The sequence below is a fragment of the Pieris napi genome, chromosome 3, assembly GCF_905475465.1.
Source record: "Pieris napi chromosome 3, ilPieNapi1.2, whole genome shotgun sequence".
Taxonomy (NCBI): domain Eukaryota; kingdom Metazoa; phylum Arthropoda; class Insecta; order Lepidoptera; family Pieridae; genus Pieris; species Pieris napi.
In genome coordinates, this window is record NC_062236.1 from 9,070,743 (window position 1) to 9,087,192 (window position 16,450).

The 16,450-nt window shown below is 34.2% G+C and overlaps 1 protein-coding gene and 1 long non-coding RNA gene across 2 annotated transcripts in view; one reads left to right on the forward strand and one right to left on the reverse strand.

Moving 5' to 3' along the window:
* LOC125063220 (homeotic protein empty spiracles-like) overlaps nucleotides 1–16,450 on the reverse strand; it is a 34,523-nt gene that overhangs the window by 4,550 nt on the left and 13,523 nt on the right. The window lies entirely within an intron of this gene.
* Nucleotides 9,378–11,861, forward strand: LOC125063221. Its single transcript, XR_007119482.1, has 2 exons — nucleotides 9,378–10,901; nucleotides 11,295–11,861. It is a non-coding gene; the product is annotated as an uncharacterized LOC125063221 (long non-coding RNA).

The following is a 16,450-nucleotide window of genomic DNA, read 5'->3' on the forward strand; positions in this document are numbered from 1 at the left end:
TTTGTACCGAGTTTTAAGGAAATATGGTAATTTTGTGAATTCGCTGGCAATGTACAATTTAACTGCAGCATTTGGGTATTGTAAAGATTGTGGGTGACAGCTTAACTACTTTAATGGGTAAATCTTTGTTTTATTTTCACTTGAAATCATTTGAAACTGGTTTATCAAAATTTTAAGTCTTTAATACTGTGTTATTAAACATGTCATAATATTCATAGTTATATTAATTAATTAAATATAATTTCGAAACCTAGTTAAAACGACATTCGCGGGGCTTTATTGAATTCTTGACGCCAAATTTCATAATGCTTTACGTATGTATCTAAAAAATAATGTGTGAACTAATATTGTTGAAATATAATATGATTAGGTATAAATTCAATTATATAAATGTACATTCAATAACTTTAAAAGTGATTGTGTACATTTTCAAACATCGATAAATAAAATTTTATTTGTTTTTGATATGTTTCGCGAACCATAAATTATTGCTTTTGTACGGTTAATGTGATTGGTTGCTAGGAAGTTATTGTACATAAAAAAATTTTTTCCGACAACTAACAATGTTACCCCTGATAAGTGATAAGTAACATCACCTATAGGTATAAAACTTTTCTTCGGTCCTTCAATAAATTAATTTCTATTCCTACTGTGTCTTAATAGGAATTGATTTGGTTTGAAATATTTCTTATTGTAATATTACGAAACGAAATGTTTAATGTACTCACTCGAAAAATATGACTCTAGACTCGCAATAGACTTACATAGACAGACAAGTAACTAACACAACTGACTTTGCCTTACTTTAAATTAAATTGTCTATGCAGAAAGAGAACGAGCATGGCAGTATTGTGAACTTATATAATTTTTACTTGCTACGCGTCATTTCATTTAATCACAAATATTACATAATTTTTTTTATAATAAAATATATGAAGATGATAACTGTCGAATACACATGACAAATGTCTCACGACCATGGATACAAGTCCTTTGGCCGGTCTATTGAGGTAAAAGTGTTATCAACATAACAAAAATAGTTTAGTAGTGCAGCAACATTAAATCCCACAACGGTTCTCTTTTTGCACAGACTCACGATGACCACCAACGCATACCAGTTAGATAATGATAATGTCATCTTTGAATTTAGATTATATTATAGTAAGAATAAATCTTAAATCTGCCCATTTTCTGATAAAACCAGGAGAAATATATGTTGTCATTAGACATTGGACATTCACAGCGGGGTTTATTGGAACTGCATGAACCATGACCAGAATACTGATAGGGGCAGATTATCCCTTAAAATTAGATTACAAAGACTCCGTCACGGTACATTAGCACTTCATATATTGACATCAAATATCAATTTGGTGGACACCCCATGTTTGGGTAATGGTGCGTGATAGAGAGGGACATCGTGTGAACGAGATAGAAGATAAAGAATTCAGAACATTTGTGTTTGGAGAACACTTGAAAAATTATATAAAAATATATTTAAATTTGAGATAACGTCTATACGTTCATCCATGATACATACATATAAGATGTTAGTTTCATTTTTAATTAATTAATTAGTTTCAAGAAATACTTTAGTATAACCATTATTTCTTCGACAATTTAACGTTGGTATATTGATACAATATCATCATTTACTTTTGTATCTTCATTAATGATGGACCCGGATACATTTTACATGCACGAGTATATGTTTAATAAAAATACTTGAAGTGGGATGCTTTAGATGTGCAGTAGGCAAGTTGTATATTGGAGGAATTAAGGCAATAAGCAGTAAAGAAATAATTTATGCATCAACGCAAACAATATTTAATACTTGAGATTTCTACAAGAATTTTTGCAAGATTTTCAGCATCAAAAAGTAAATAACAACCATTACTAAGGTTATATCATATACGAAAGAGGTTACAACGTTACTTTAACAAAAAATACCTAGAAAGTATGTCTTTGTCGTATTAAAACACAGATTGGAAACTTGTCCTTGTCTCATTATAAATAGACAAATATTTTAGACATAAGTACTGATTTCTAAGCCATAAACATTAGTTACCTCACCAATATTACATAATGACACGAAGCCTATCATTTGCAGACAATAAAAGCCAGTTAACTCCATAATCCTTTATTAACAATGTAACACAAAGATTTAAGGAAATTATGTGTTTCACACGTTTAAATTGTGTTTCAAGTTTTATGACTGTTAAATACAGAGTAGTAAGGAATTGTTGTAATGACTTATTCGATTCCGAGTTGCTACTATGTCTCTATCGTATTAAAGTCTAGTCTTTGTTGTTGCTAAATAGTGTAAATTTGCAATTGTTCAAATTTAACAGGGAAGCCAGCAAGTACGGATGCTAGTAACTTTATTATATCAGGCAAGACCAATTCCCATATGTCAAAATTTAATTAATTTTTGACATACGTGAGTATAAGCTTTTTTTTTGTTACAGGAAGCAAACGGTGCAGGAGGCTCACTTAATGTTAAGTGATATCGCCGCCGATAGACACATTGACAGAGGGCTCGCATGTGCGTTGCCGGCTTTTTCAAATTTGGTACGCTCTTTTCTTGAAGGACACTAAGTCGAGTTGGTTCGGAAATATATCTGTGGGCAGCTGGTTAACCATAGTGGTGGTGCGCGGCAAAAACTGCCATAATAAACGGTCAGTTGTAGAAAAGCTACGTTACGAAATCCTATTCTTAGTCTAAAGTCCAGGAACGAATGCAGAAGTTGAATTGCGTACTAACCGTGACGTTACGTAAACTCTGACAGCCATTCAAGACTAATTTCGTCTTGTCTATGAAAGATGAAATAAAGATCAGGAAAACTCCTCAATCATGCTGTCTAATACAAATTTCCAAGCTATTATCATTCAAAGGGTTAGCTTTCCCATGGGGCGGGTACAAACGACCGCCGTTTGACAAATGTTCCTGGGGGATAGCTACACGGTTAATGGGGAATTGGGATTTGTAGCGTTTTCGAAAATTGCTCTGAGGTTATAGGTTAATTAAGTTATAGTGATTATGCGGGTTGACAATGATTTGCTTTAATTTTGGGTGCGTTTCGTAATTTGCTCACAATAAATGTTGACTGATATTTGTATAAAACAATTCTACATTTCTGGACGTCTAAATCGTTCTAATAACCTAACACTAGTATAGTAACAGTTAGGATTATGAAATATGTAGGTAACTACAAATGCTACTAGTATACATATATACTTTTTGGACATGATTTGTCAGGCAACATTACTTCTAGTACTAAGAGTGTAGGTTGAGAAAAACCAGTATCTTTGGAACCCTTGGTTTTGGCCACAGACTTCTGTATCTGATTAATAGGTGATTAGCCTTCTGTGCGTAACACGTTCTAGTTTTGGGTCTATGCCGTCCGGTTTCGGCATGATGTTTTTCTTCATCGTCCGAGTGAGTATGCAATAGAAGAAGAAGCATTTAGAATGAAAAGTCCATTATTGCACGGTCGGGGATCGACCTAAATCTTCAGGGATTTAGTCGCATTCAGATCAGTAGGCCAACACTGTCTCATCTTATTATTTCTAAGCAATTAAACTAAACAAACCCTATTAAAATTCTGAAAACATTTGAAAATTCTTAACAAGCTATTAAACAATTATAACCTTTTCATGCAAATTTAATGGTTCAAATTTCGTTATATGGCAACAATAAACAACCCTCGCATCTGCCACTAGCGTCCAATTTAAAATAGTACACCGTTAGAATAAAATCGCTCTTAATAAGAGTTCTGGCAACACTGGTCCTATAAACGTGTTAAGTCTCCACAAACAAGATAGAAGGGGCCATAGCAATACACTGAATAAATATAGGGGTGTCATTCAGGCCCCAAATGCGATTAAGTACTTATATACGCGATTATACTCCCAACGGATTACGGGGGAAACGGGACAAGCTATATAAAGAGCAGCGTGCCAGAACGGGACAGATGCCAAGGGGAGATACGCAATTATGGGGTACAATGTGAATTGGGCCAAAATTTAAGCGGAAAGCTATTTATCTGTATATTACTTTATTGTCGAACCATTAGCGCGAGAACGGGAGGACATTACGCGAGAGAAAGAGATGGGGGACACGACAAATTGGGGTTGCTAGTTGCAATTTTTAAAGGGAGATAGATGTATTAATTTCTGTCGGTTGGATAGGGACGGGTGAAAGATCAATTGGCTGGTAATAATCTCTTTGTTAGAATAATTGGGAAATAGGCAGTCAATTATATGATAGTAGTTTATTTGTGATTAATGTTTACTTTTTGAATTAGGAGCCATTTTGTGAAGGTAATTGTATCTTTTGTGAGTAACTGTTAACGGTAGCGATGCTTTCAATTTCCTTTTTAATTGAATGGATTATATACTACAACCTATTAATGTTTAAATCGATTTATTTATAGTATATTATTTTGTATCTTCGGTATGACATTGATACAATATAGATATTATATATTAAAAGTATTTAAAATAGATACGTTGTGTATGTATAGTAGACCGAGGCGAATCGGATCACTTTTTCTTTGAGGTTGAGCAAATCATACTAAAGTGTTATATAATGTTATTTTTATTGATAAAATCGTAAGCAGTATCAATTAGCTATGCAATAAACATTTGAAAACTTAAATCATACATATATTCTCTTAATTACCTATTAAAAACTAAAAAAAGGAAAATATCCGAATCGCCCCAACTTTCGGGGTGAATCGGATCGTATACAACATATAACAAAATTTTAAGGTATAGTGTTAAATAACTTTGGAATCAGTAAAAAGTTATTAATGAGATCAATTTTCACATATATATGGTCCTTTTTTTCTGTAAGCTCGTGAACGGAACTGAAAAAATCTTAGCAGCTTTACGTAAGGTCAACTCTTTGTTCTGGACTTTATTTACAGCCTCTTTCATTTTTTTTGAGACCATTCTCCGGCATCAGTCTTTCTCTTGTACGTGCGAACCATCTACAATGAAATAAATATGAATCAATACCCTCAAACATGTAATAAATCAGTTTAAAAGTATGATCCAATTCGCCCCTGAGGATATGATCCGATTAGCCCCATAATTAAGACTTTTGAAATAAATATTTTAGACGTTACCCTCTAAGATTATACTTAAAAGCGAATTGGTTCTTTAATATTAACACCTTGCTTAACAATATAAACCAATGTAGTTGAATTTTAAGACAAATCCGTCATATGACACAAAGAAATCGTAAATACGTACCTTAGATGAGCGCCAAATTGCGACACACACAAAAAACCGAGTGGCTGACGAGCGGCATTGCCACTGATCCACAAGCGCGATCGAAATACTGCTTATGTCGGGAGGTGCTCAGTAAATGGAGAGACACAAAACGCCGGTTGAGTACGTTCTATGTGAATGTGATATTTAAATTATCAACAGATTTCTTATTTTGATCCGATTCGCCCTGTGATCCGATTCGCCTCGGTCTACCCTATTAATAAAAGTACTAAGCTCTTTAGTATTATGTCGTAGAAACTGTAAACTTAGGCCACAATAGGCTTAAGTGCTATTTATCTCAATTCATCGTGATGTTAACTTATAGAGATAGGGAATTTTAGAGTTAAAAACTTTGATTTAAGCGACAGGTACGTATGATTGTGAATTACGCGTAATATATGTATTGTCAGCCAATATGTAGGTTTTAATTATTATATTAAGTTTTTTTTTTCAAATTATTTTTGATACTAGCAATACTATTCCGGATATAGAAGTATATCCGGTTCTCCCCGGACATATCTTTATGGTACATTGTTGAATTTCAAAGTTAATGGCTTACCATTATTTGTATCCGCTATTCTATAATGGTTCTAACGGATTTAATATTTTTATTGATATTAATAGTTGTGAATAAAATAATCGTAAACGTTTAGTATTGTAATGAAACACATTGGAATCGGATATTTATTATTTTTTTGAAACTAACCGATACATAAAATATCTATATTTTTCATAACTTAGTTGGTAATGCCTACTATACTAGACTATACTAGACTATACTAGATCATCACTTGAATGCTTTAAAAGTCTCAAGTTCAATGATTGAGGATGCAATATTATGAATCGGTATAGGCTCAAGAGAAATGCTTATAACTTGTTTATAACTTACAATCAATACTTATTCAATATGATCGACGCGTTTAGGAGTTTCAGTACCCGTTAAACAAACATAGGTACTTTCCCCCTTTTCCAGGGGGGATATAAGGGATGCAGATATCCCTTTAGCGCATGCGTAGGTGGGCGGAGCCGCGGGAGGCTGTTATATTGACACGACACCCTGCTAGGGTGGAAAATTTATGTAGCCAACGGATTCCGCAAAATATGATTTTTTATGTAAATTCATATTATCGGGGTAACTGAAAGGTAACATCCTTAAAAGCGAACCCCGTAAGAAAGGTAAATCAGCAATTTATTTATTTCCTTATTCACTATTCTACTGTATGAATGGTCCTATCGTTTATAGTTTTAATACTCATGATCAGTGGCACTACAACCTTTTTAGGTCTGGTCCTCATCATCTGTTTCATGTATGTGTGAATCTAATAAGCAAGTAGGTGTTCTGCCTCCTGTGCCTGACAAGCTGTCGACGTTTTCGGTCTAAGGCAAGCCGATTTCCTCACGATGGTCCTTCTTCGTACAGAATATTAAAGGCACATAGAAATAAAGTCCATAGGTGCACAGCCGGGTATCGAACCCACGACCTCAGGGATGAGAGTCGCACGCTGAAGCCACTAACAATAGAACTACTCATACAATAGAAACCTTATACTAATCCTAAACAATTAATATAATTTGATAATCTTTGGAAGTCAGGCATTTTGTGAAACAGATTTTTAAAAAGAATGGTCGCATTTTGTCGTGTTTATTAACGAATTAATTCCTAAACCATTGCCTAAATTATGAATACTTATAAACATTGGCATTCGTGTATTTGAGTGTATTAAAATGGGCTTAGTTTCATTAACATTAAGATTGTCGTCCCTTACTCATTCCCAAGATTTAAAATCAGCAGAATTTTCCATAATCGCCTCCTAAAACCAACCTAGGAGTTCAGGCACCTCTCTTTCGAATTCTTCGCGATTATAATGGATTAAACAGTACTTATCCGGAGTTGGATATATTCGGTAGTGGGCTGATCAATTTTATATAAAGCATTGTTAAGTGTCTATGTCATACCTAATGTTAAATACCGCTGTTTTGTTGTAGATATAGTATGTATGATGTTGTAAACTTCAATAAATAAAAAAATAGGAAACTGCTCGACGTGTGTGACGCATTACGTAGCTTTACTTATCAAGACCCGTTCCAAGCGTAAAACGGCTTCAGTCGCGAAATAAAATTTAATTTAAATAAAATTGATAAATCAACAAGTTAAACCAATCATTCGTTTTTTTATTAAGGTTTAGGTATATGCCACTGAATTTAACCGTATAAAGCATAAATAATAATTCAGTGACGCTACAACCTTTTTGCCTTGGCCTCAGACTGCACTCTGTTGCATCTGTTTCTTTTGATTGATTTAGACTCTTTGCTTGACACAAGTCGAAGATTGGTTTTTGGTAGTTTCCCTTTCGATGTTTACCTTCACTGTGTGAATTGCGCCTATAGAAAGAAAAATCCGCTTAAGTGTTTAACAATTTTCATTTAAATAATCCTGTATTACTCCATGTTTGGTGAAGGTCAATGCAATTGGTGTTGTTTGCAAAACGAATTCCGCTATTAAAAATCCGAACTTGTTTCGTTCCCGCCAAACGCCATTTAATATTCCCGCCATTACGAGCATGCAAAGATCACAGAATCAGTTGTAGGTTGCCTACAGACGAAAATATTGTAATATGTCACTGTTATTCCGACTAAAGGACTTGTATCCGTTAATTTAAAAAAAATATATATCAGCTGTCAAATAATTACAGTAACTACTCACAGGAAAGACAAATGCTAGATTATTTTTCTTGTGAGCGCTACGCAGGTTTTTTTTTTTTTTTTTTTTTTTTTTTCTTTATGGCTCTGGCACGGTTTGTGCATTAGCCAGTGTCAAGTAGGTATAAGATTTTTATAAGTCGCTGTTTTAATTATTTACAGTTTATGAATAATAAAAAACGAAGGAAACAAATCGCGACATAACATAGATGATTGAAAACGCATTAAATTTACAACAAAATCAGAATAGTTACATAAGGGGAAAAATTAATCAAAATTATAGTTTAATGTTATTATTTACAATAAATATACTTATAATACTATATACAAGGGGATTTAAATCTCGAAGAAGTAAAGAAATATTGGTAGGAAGGGGAACAGAGAGAGATACTAAAGAAGTGTATAAGGAAGAATGGTCATATTTAGGACAAGAAAAGAAAACATGATTCAGGTCAGAATAGCTCTCGCCACATTCACAGGCGGTACTAGTTACGATACCAAGTTTGTGCAAATGAACTGGAAGGCTGTTATGTCCCAGACGCATACGGATTATAGTAGAAGTGGTGGTTTTACCAAGCGACAATTTGGCAAACCATGGCTTCCTGGGAACGGAAGACTGTATAGCATACAAGAAACGACCCTTAATCCGGCCTTTCTCTTCCCAACACATATTCCACGATTTGTGGAGATATATGCCGGGCAAAGCAGCAAGATCATGGCCAAAATTCTTGTACGGGTGTACGTCACCGGTCTCAGTAGCACTGTTAGCCAAACTGTCAGCTTTTACATTTCCAGAGATACCACAGTGACTAGGTATCCAACAGAATGAAACTAAATAGTTGTGTAATTGGCAGTGCAACAGCTTTCTCTTACATTCAAATATTACATGAAAAAATGGGTTAAGTTTTAGTGAAAATTTTGCTAAGCTCTGTAAAGCACTTAAGGAATCGGTAAATATAACGGTTTTTTTGAGTTTGAAACACAACACGTATTCAAGAGCTTTTAGTAGTCCAAAACATTCACCGGTAAAGACCGATGATTCCGGAGGTAATTTAATTTTCTGAACTATGTTGTATTGTTTATGAAACACTCCAACACCAACACACCCATTGGAGTGTTTAGATGAATCTGTGTACATTTGATGCCAGTTAGGCCATTTGCTATTGACATTGCAATTAAAAATTGCATTGGCATTAAAATCAGATTTTTCAATGCCAAGAGAAAAGCAAATCTCTGGAGAAAGAAGAAGAGAATCATAAGAAGAGCTAAATAGAGGAAGTACATTAAAGGAATGAGTTGGGGCTTGTAATTGTTTGAATTTCAGGAAGCTTTTTAATAGACAAGGTATAGGTTTATGTGAAGAGGGTAATTTTAGAGAAAGAGACTCCAGTTTGGAGATGATGGGATGATGGAACTGGACAATTCTAAAAATGAATCTATCTGACAGATATTGACGTCTTAAGTTTAATGGAGGGTCACAACATTCTATTTGCAAAGCATTAACCGGGCTTGATTTCATGGCACCAGAAACAATCCTTAAAGCCCTAGACTGTATGAGGTCTAGTTTTCTAAAGCCAGCTACATTACCTGGATCTAAGAAAAAGGTCCCAAAATCCAGTACACTTCTAATAACAGCATTATACACCAACCTCAATGTGGCTGGGTGAGCACCCCACCAAACTCCACTGAGACATCTCAGCATGTTCAAGTGTCGCTCACATTTACCAACTACAAATTCGCAGTGTGGTTGACCTGTTAGTTTAGAATCAAGTATAACTCCTAAGAACTTTACTTGATTATAAACGGGTAATATATGACGATCATATGTTATAGTAGGTGAGGGAGGAGAACGGGATTTAGTGAAAAGTACAACGGAACTTTTTGAGGGAGACAGATCTAGGCCATTTGCATCCATCCAGGATTTTAGCAAAGATAAAGAGGAGGAAACATGTTGTTCAGCAATACTTACACACATATCAGAGGCATAAATAACTAAGTCATCGGCATATTGTAATAAACTAACTGAATCTCCAATTGAATCTTCTAGGTCATATGTATAAATATTGTACAATAAAGGGCTCAGAACAGACCCTTGTGGCAAGCCCCTCCATACCAGCCTACTAGGCATATAAGGGCCGCCAACATCTAAAATAATTTTCCTCTCCGAAAGAAGATTTACAATGAAATTAGTTAAAAAATAAGGAACCTTTAATTTATTTAATTTACTTTTAAGAATATGTAACAAAACGTTATCATAAGCCGAATTAATATCCAAGAAAGCAGCGACTACTGACTTTTTATCTGTGAAAGCATTACGAATGTCCGTAACTAATATGCCTAAATTGTCACATACACTTTTACCTTTTCGAAATCCAAACTGAGTTGGGGACAGATATTCGTTATTTTCTATATACCATTCAAGCCGATTTTTAATTAAATGTTCAACAACTTTTGTTATCACCGATGACAAGACAATCGGACGATATGATTTAATATCAGATCGTACCTTAGACGGTTTTAAAAATGGCAGCACTATTTGACTTCGCCAAGATGGCGGTATGTCATTTGTCAATAGAACTTTATTTATTAAATTTAAAAAGAAATTTAATCCATTTTCACCAAGGTGAGACAGAAATGAATATGGGATCCCATCTTCCCCAGGTGCACTGTCACTGACGTAATTTAATACACCTTTTAATTCCACTAACGTGAAAGGTAGATTTAGAGAGGAAGGGGCGGCATCAGAGTTATTTTGTTTAGAAGAGTGGATAAAATCTCTAAGTGGAGCAGAAGGAGGAGCCAAGCGATCAAGGAATTGATCAGCTAACTCTATAGGAAGTAACGACGTATTAGAAGGATTGACAGCTGACCTAAATCTTTTAATATTTCGCCAAATGACAGTTGAATGTGTTCCAGGTGATAAGGTGCTACAATATTTCCTCCACCCCTCAGATTTCTTTTTTTTAAATAGCTTTTTAACTTCTTTCATCACAGTCATTAAGGTCTCGTAGTTTTCCATAGACATATCATTGCGATAATTATGCTCAGCTGCCTTGCGTTTTTTAATACTTGTGGTACACTCTTCATCCCACCACGGTGGAGATGGCAACTTATTACTACGCGGCTTTTTCTTTGGAAAAACATTATCAGCTGATTCTAATAAAACAGTTTTGAAATAATTACTATCTGTGACATTAATTTCTGAGCAAGTATTAATTTTCTCTTCTACTAATAAAGTGTATTGACTCCATTTAGAGTCAATGATTTTGTGTTTGAGGCGAGAGTTATGAATAAACATGTTACTATTTTTTTTACAGGGAAATGAAATGATTATTGGATAATGATCACTATTGTAAGATGAACACAAAGTAGACCAAGATAGAGAAGATGCTAAATTGGGAGTACAAATGGACAGGTCAATGGCACTAATTGCTTCACCAGGTTTTGTGAGGCGAGTAGGAGAACCCGAGTTTAAAATGCACAGGTTATACATGTCTAAGATATCCAATAATGCATACCCATAACTATTAGAAACCGAGCTACCCCAAGACGTGTGATGAGAGTTAAAATCACCCAGAATCATGAAAGGCTGAGGAAGCACTGAAATTAAGTTTTTAATTTCATTGAAAATTTGCAAGGAGGGGTGAGGGACATAGATAGAGACAAAACAGATATCATCAACAATAGCTGCAATAATAGAAAAGCTGTCACTATGTGAAGGAAGAGGGAAGGAAGAAAAGGTGCTAGAGTTTCTGATGAGCAGGCATACACCACCATACCCATCAGCCCTGTCTTCTCTTAAGCATAAATAACCAGGGATTTTAAATACATGATCTGGCTTTAACCAGGTTTCAGATAGAGAAAAAATAAAAGGATTAAAAGTATTTATAATATGTATAATTTCATGTTTTTTGTTAATTATACTGCGGCAGTTCCATTGAACTAGCCTGTCCATGTTGGCCATTATTAATATGAGTGTAGGTATGAATTAAATTAGCAGCGTGGGACGGTATAGATAAATTGGGTTGTGAAAGTAATTTGATTAATGTAGTAATTAGCTCTGCTATTGTCTGTGAGTTTACATTAGAGGATGATGGATATGCACAACCATTAGATGGCTCTGGCATATTATAGTCTCTTACAAGAGACTCATGTGCAACATGATCGTAACCTTTACTTTGTTGAGGAGGGGTTCTAGGTTTAGTAAAAAAAGTTTTTTTGTAAGATAGTGTACGTGGAGGTGGTGAACCAGGCAAAACTGTATTTCCACCAGGAAGAGATTTATTTGGGATAGAGGATACTATATCTGCAAATGACTTAGGTATGGGGGGATGTAGTTTTGATGCTTCAACATAGGACAGGCTATTCTCTGCCATTGATAGTTTAATGTTGGTTTGTCTCACATACTCTGGGCACTTTTTGCTTGAAGCAAAGTGCAGCCCAGAGCATGAGCAGCAAGAGCCGTGGTCTTCCTCCACATTACAAGTATTTCCAGTGTGGCCCTGACCACACTTGTAACACCTAGGCTTTGATCTGCATTGGACCTTAGTGTGCCCAAAGCGGCAGCAATTAAAACATTGAATAGTCGGATATATATATAAATTAACGGGCATAGAGTTGTAACACATAAATACACGTTTAGGCAAAACTTGTCCATCAAATGTAAACACAACTGTTTGCGAAGGTTTCCATGTAGGTGTGTTGTTTACCATGACTTTATAGTTAAGTCGCCTGAGTTTCAGAATTTCTCCACACCCAATGGGTACGTTAGTGTTCTCCATAATATCCTCAGGAGACCACTCGGTTGGGACTCCCTTAACTAAACCCATCCTTGTAATATTAAAAGTTGGGATAAAAGCCTTCATGTTGTTAGCAGGTAAGCAGTTTGAAGTGATAAAGCTGTTAGCGTCTGTGTAATTATGAAAAGATAGTGTCATTTTATTTCTACCAATACGTTTTAAGCTTCCATTTACAATATTTTTAAAAAGATAATTTTTTAAAAATCTGCCAAATACAACTGGGTGTAAAGTTGTACTATCATTATCATCACGTTGTATTTTCTGCACATGTACCACAAACGGGCCATGGTCATTGGCATCATAACTAGCCCTACCAATTTGTGTGGGGGTTTTAGGAGAATTGCTGGTGGGAGGAACAGGCATTGAAGTAGTATCAGTGCAAGGAATAGCAGGCAAATTAACAGTGCTCTCAGGAAATACATCTTTACATTGACAGTCTGAGTGTTTACTACTTTCAGTACTACTTTTTCGTTTTTTTTTGTTGCAATGTTTACAAACTTTGTGGAGATGGCTGCGCTTCAGCTTCCTTTTAGAAACCAAAGAGCAGTCAGAATCCATACCGGATTCATTAGAAATCGTGATAAATGCAACCGCGGGGGGCGCCGTGCCCCCCGGGTCCGGAGGCTCGTTCATAAAAATCCGAAAAGCTTACCCCAACTCGAAGAAAGTAGAAGAAAATATAAATAATAATACAAACTACAAATATATACAAGTTTGAACTATTCTGATCACCTAATTGATTAAAAATATTATTTTACAACAAATTCAAACAAAAACCGCGTCCGCCAAATTCGAAGGTTTCCCGCGTTTTTTTCGCTACGCAGGTTGTACTCGAGTTTATAAACGCAACGCAATAAACACGCATAGACAACAGAAAAAGTATACGAAGGAGTAAAATTTACAATCGATGATTGCCACAAAAACTTAGACCACAAGATCGCAATCTTAATATAAAATTATAAATAAAAAGGTTAATATCGCCGATCTATTAATCCACCTTTTATAATTTATTTTATGTTATCACTTCGTGTATAACCGCCTTATAAAAGCAGGTTACACACGATACCAATTTTATATGATTAAGTAAATTACACACAGCTGCTCACCACGTTATAAGGAGCTATTAAGATAAAATGTTTACTGTATATAATTTGATTATTGTATCTTAAGATGATATGTTGCCTCTTAAATCTTGCCTGACGCTGAAACTTCTATATACATATTTATATATATCTTACTCATAACATATACGAAAATAATTTTAATTTCAAACAGTAAATATTACACAGCTTAATCGTTAATAAACGAAGCTAGCGAAATATCGCTGGCTTTACTAAAAGGCCCGCATTCTTGCAATTTACAATGTTAATTTTAAAATAACAACATAAATTATTTCATAATGCCACATTGTGTAAAAACTTTTCCGGCGCATTCCACAGATAACATTCTCTATGGTCTATAGCAACCTCGTAGCGCCATCAAAAAACCTGGCAACTTTGAAGAGATAATTATGATTTTTTATATGTCCAACGAGCTAACATCGCATGCCGCGAGCAATTTATCGCTAATTCATCCACGATGTGTTATTTTTTTTAAACTGTAAAACGCAGTAACTAGCCTGTTTGCCTATTTCCGTTGTTTTATATTTTTCTTAATATGGAGCAGTTTGGATTTTAATAGTTTTACGACGTTTAATTGAAGGGCTATTAGCATCAACGAAATTTCTGAAGTCATTCGGAACAGACACGCGAATTTGTAAACGCAAAACTTTAGGGTCGAGATAGACGAAATTACTTATATGTGTAAAAAAATCTAATTACACCGTTCGTAATCGGCTGTTTCATTTTATCTCAGCGTAAACACTCTATGACAGAAAGAGACGAAAGACTACTTAAAATACTTAGAATGATTTAATTTATATGAAAAACGAGGTTAGTTTTATATTCTTCTGAATCTGTCAAGTCTAATATAATTGGGTTATTCTAAGCCCTTAGGAGTTTAAAATATTATAAACATAGAAACAAATATATAAACTTATATGTATTATATCTCTTAAGAAGTATATTCGTCGTTCTAAATCTTATGTTATAATACCGTTTTAATTCTATTATCTTAGTTATATAAGAAACACTATGCTATGTTAAACAAAACCAAATTATGAAATGTTCTAAGCGATTTCTAATATTTAATTCAGGAAATAATAAACCAACAAATGCACTTCACGTGCATTTTAATAATTAATATGATTTTACATAAGTATGCCAAATTACCTAACAAGATAATCAGCCAACGCCCAACTTTCAAACAAGTAAATTATTCAGGGCTGCATTGCAACGGATAACTAAAAAACTAATGTAGAAACGAGGTTTCGTTCGCGACCACACCCGTCTGTTGTCTGTGGATCGTCAGCAGAATAAAACAATAGTATATATTTTATGATATCTACATAAACAAAGATTAATATGGTATCAAAAATGTGCGTTTAGTATGTTTCTTTTCGATTAATTCAAATGCTTTTTAAAATGATAAAATGTCAATATCGAGTGACAGACGAACAAAGGTTTATTTCCAACACACAAATGTACAGATTTTTACAATATATATATACATATATATGTTTTTTTTTACTCTTGGGACGCGGGGTTCAACTGCACTGGCGCTAATTAAAGATTTCAGTTGCCGATTGGTAGATGATGATCCCCAGAGCTGGTGCTTTCCTCGCTCAACGAATAAGTATCGCAATACAGCGACGAAATGCTAGTATTAAATGCTTTTCCACAAGGACCAAACTTTTAAAATTTGTTATAATTTTCTATTTACCAATTTTTTATTATTATTTAATAATAATATTATACTTTTAATATAATAACGTTCAAACGACTTGAATTAATTTTTAATTAAAATGTATTGGCGAACGGTACACGGATGCGAACAACTAGAGCTAATGATCGCGTAATAAAGTATTTATTAGTTTCCAACAATTAGACGCAACCCGATACCATTTGTATGCAGTTTTAATTTCTTCAATTAACATAATTAGCGAACACTGTAATAGTCACTTTCTTGATTAATCAGTGACGTAGTCATCTTATAATTGTATATTTGGCAGGGGTTTAATACAATTTAATATCGAAGTATCAATCAATGCTGGCCGCATTAAAAATTTTATATATTATATGACATATCGTATCAGTGAAAGAGCACAAATTAATTCTCGAAATATTGAGTAATTACCTACATTTGCTTCGATGCCTACTGACACATTTTTAAAAGAATTTCCAGGACATAAAATCTTGTCACTTATCTTATTAATTTAGACAAACATTAAAAAAACATGTGTGTACTTTTGCATTAGAAGTTATACTTCTATGGCGTAACAAGACAAAAATCTTTTTAAAAATTTTATTTTTCGCATATTATAGGTACGTTTGTAGAAAAAACGACACTAACAATAGAAAAAAGGTATTTAATACATTGAAAGTTTTATTATAACGCATTATCTAGGTCAAAAAAGTTTCTTTAAATATCACAAAAAAAAATTTACTAATTTAAGAACATTTTTTTTTAAATGTTGACTATGCTAACTTCGGGGTGTCGGTTTTTGTGTCAGTGTGCGGGTGTCGGTTACTTGTGACGGTGTACGCGCGCATCGAAAAAATTTACTCTTATAATTT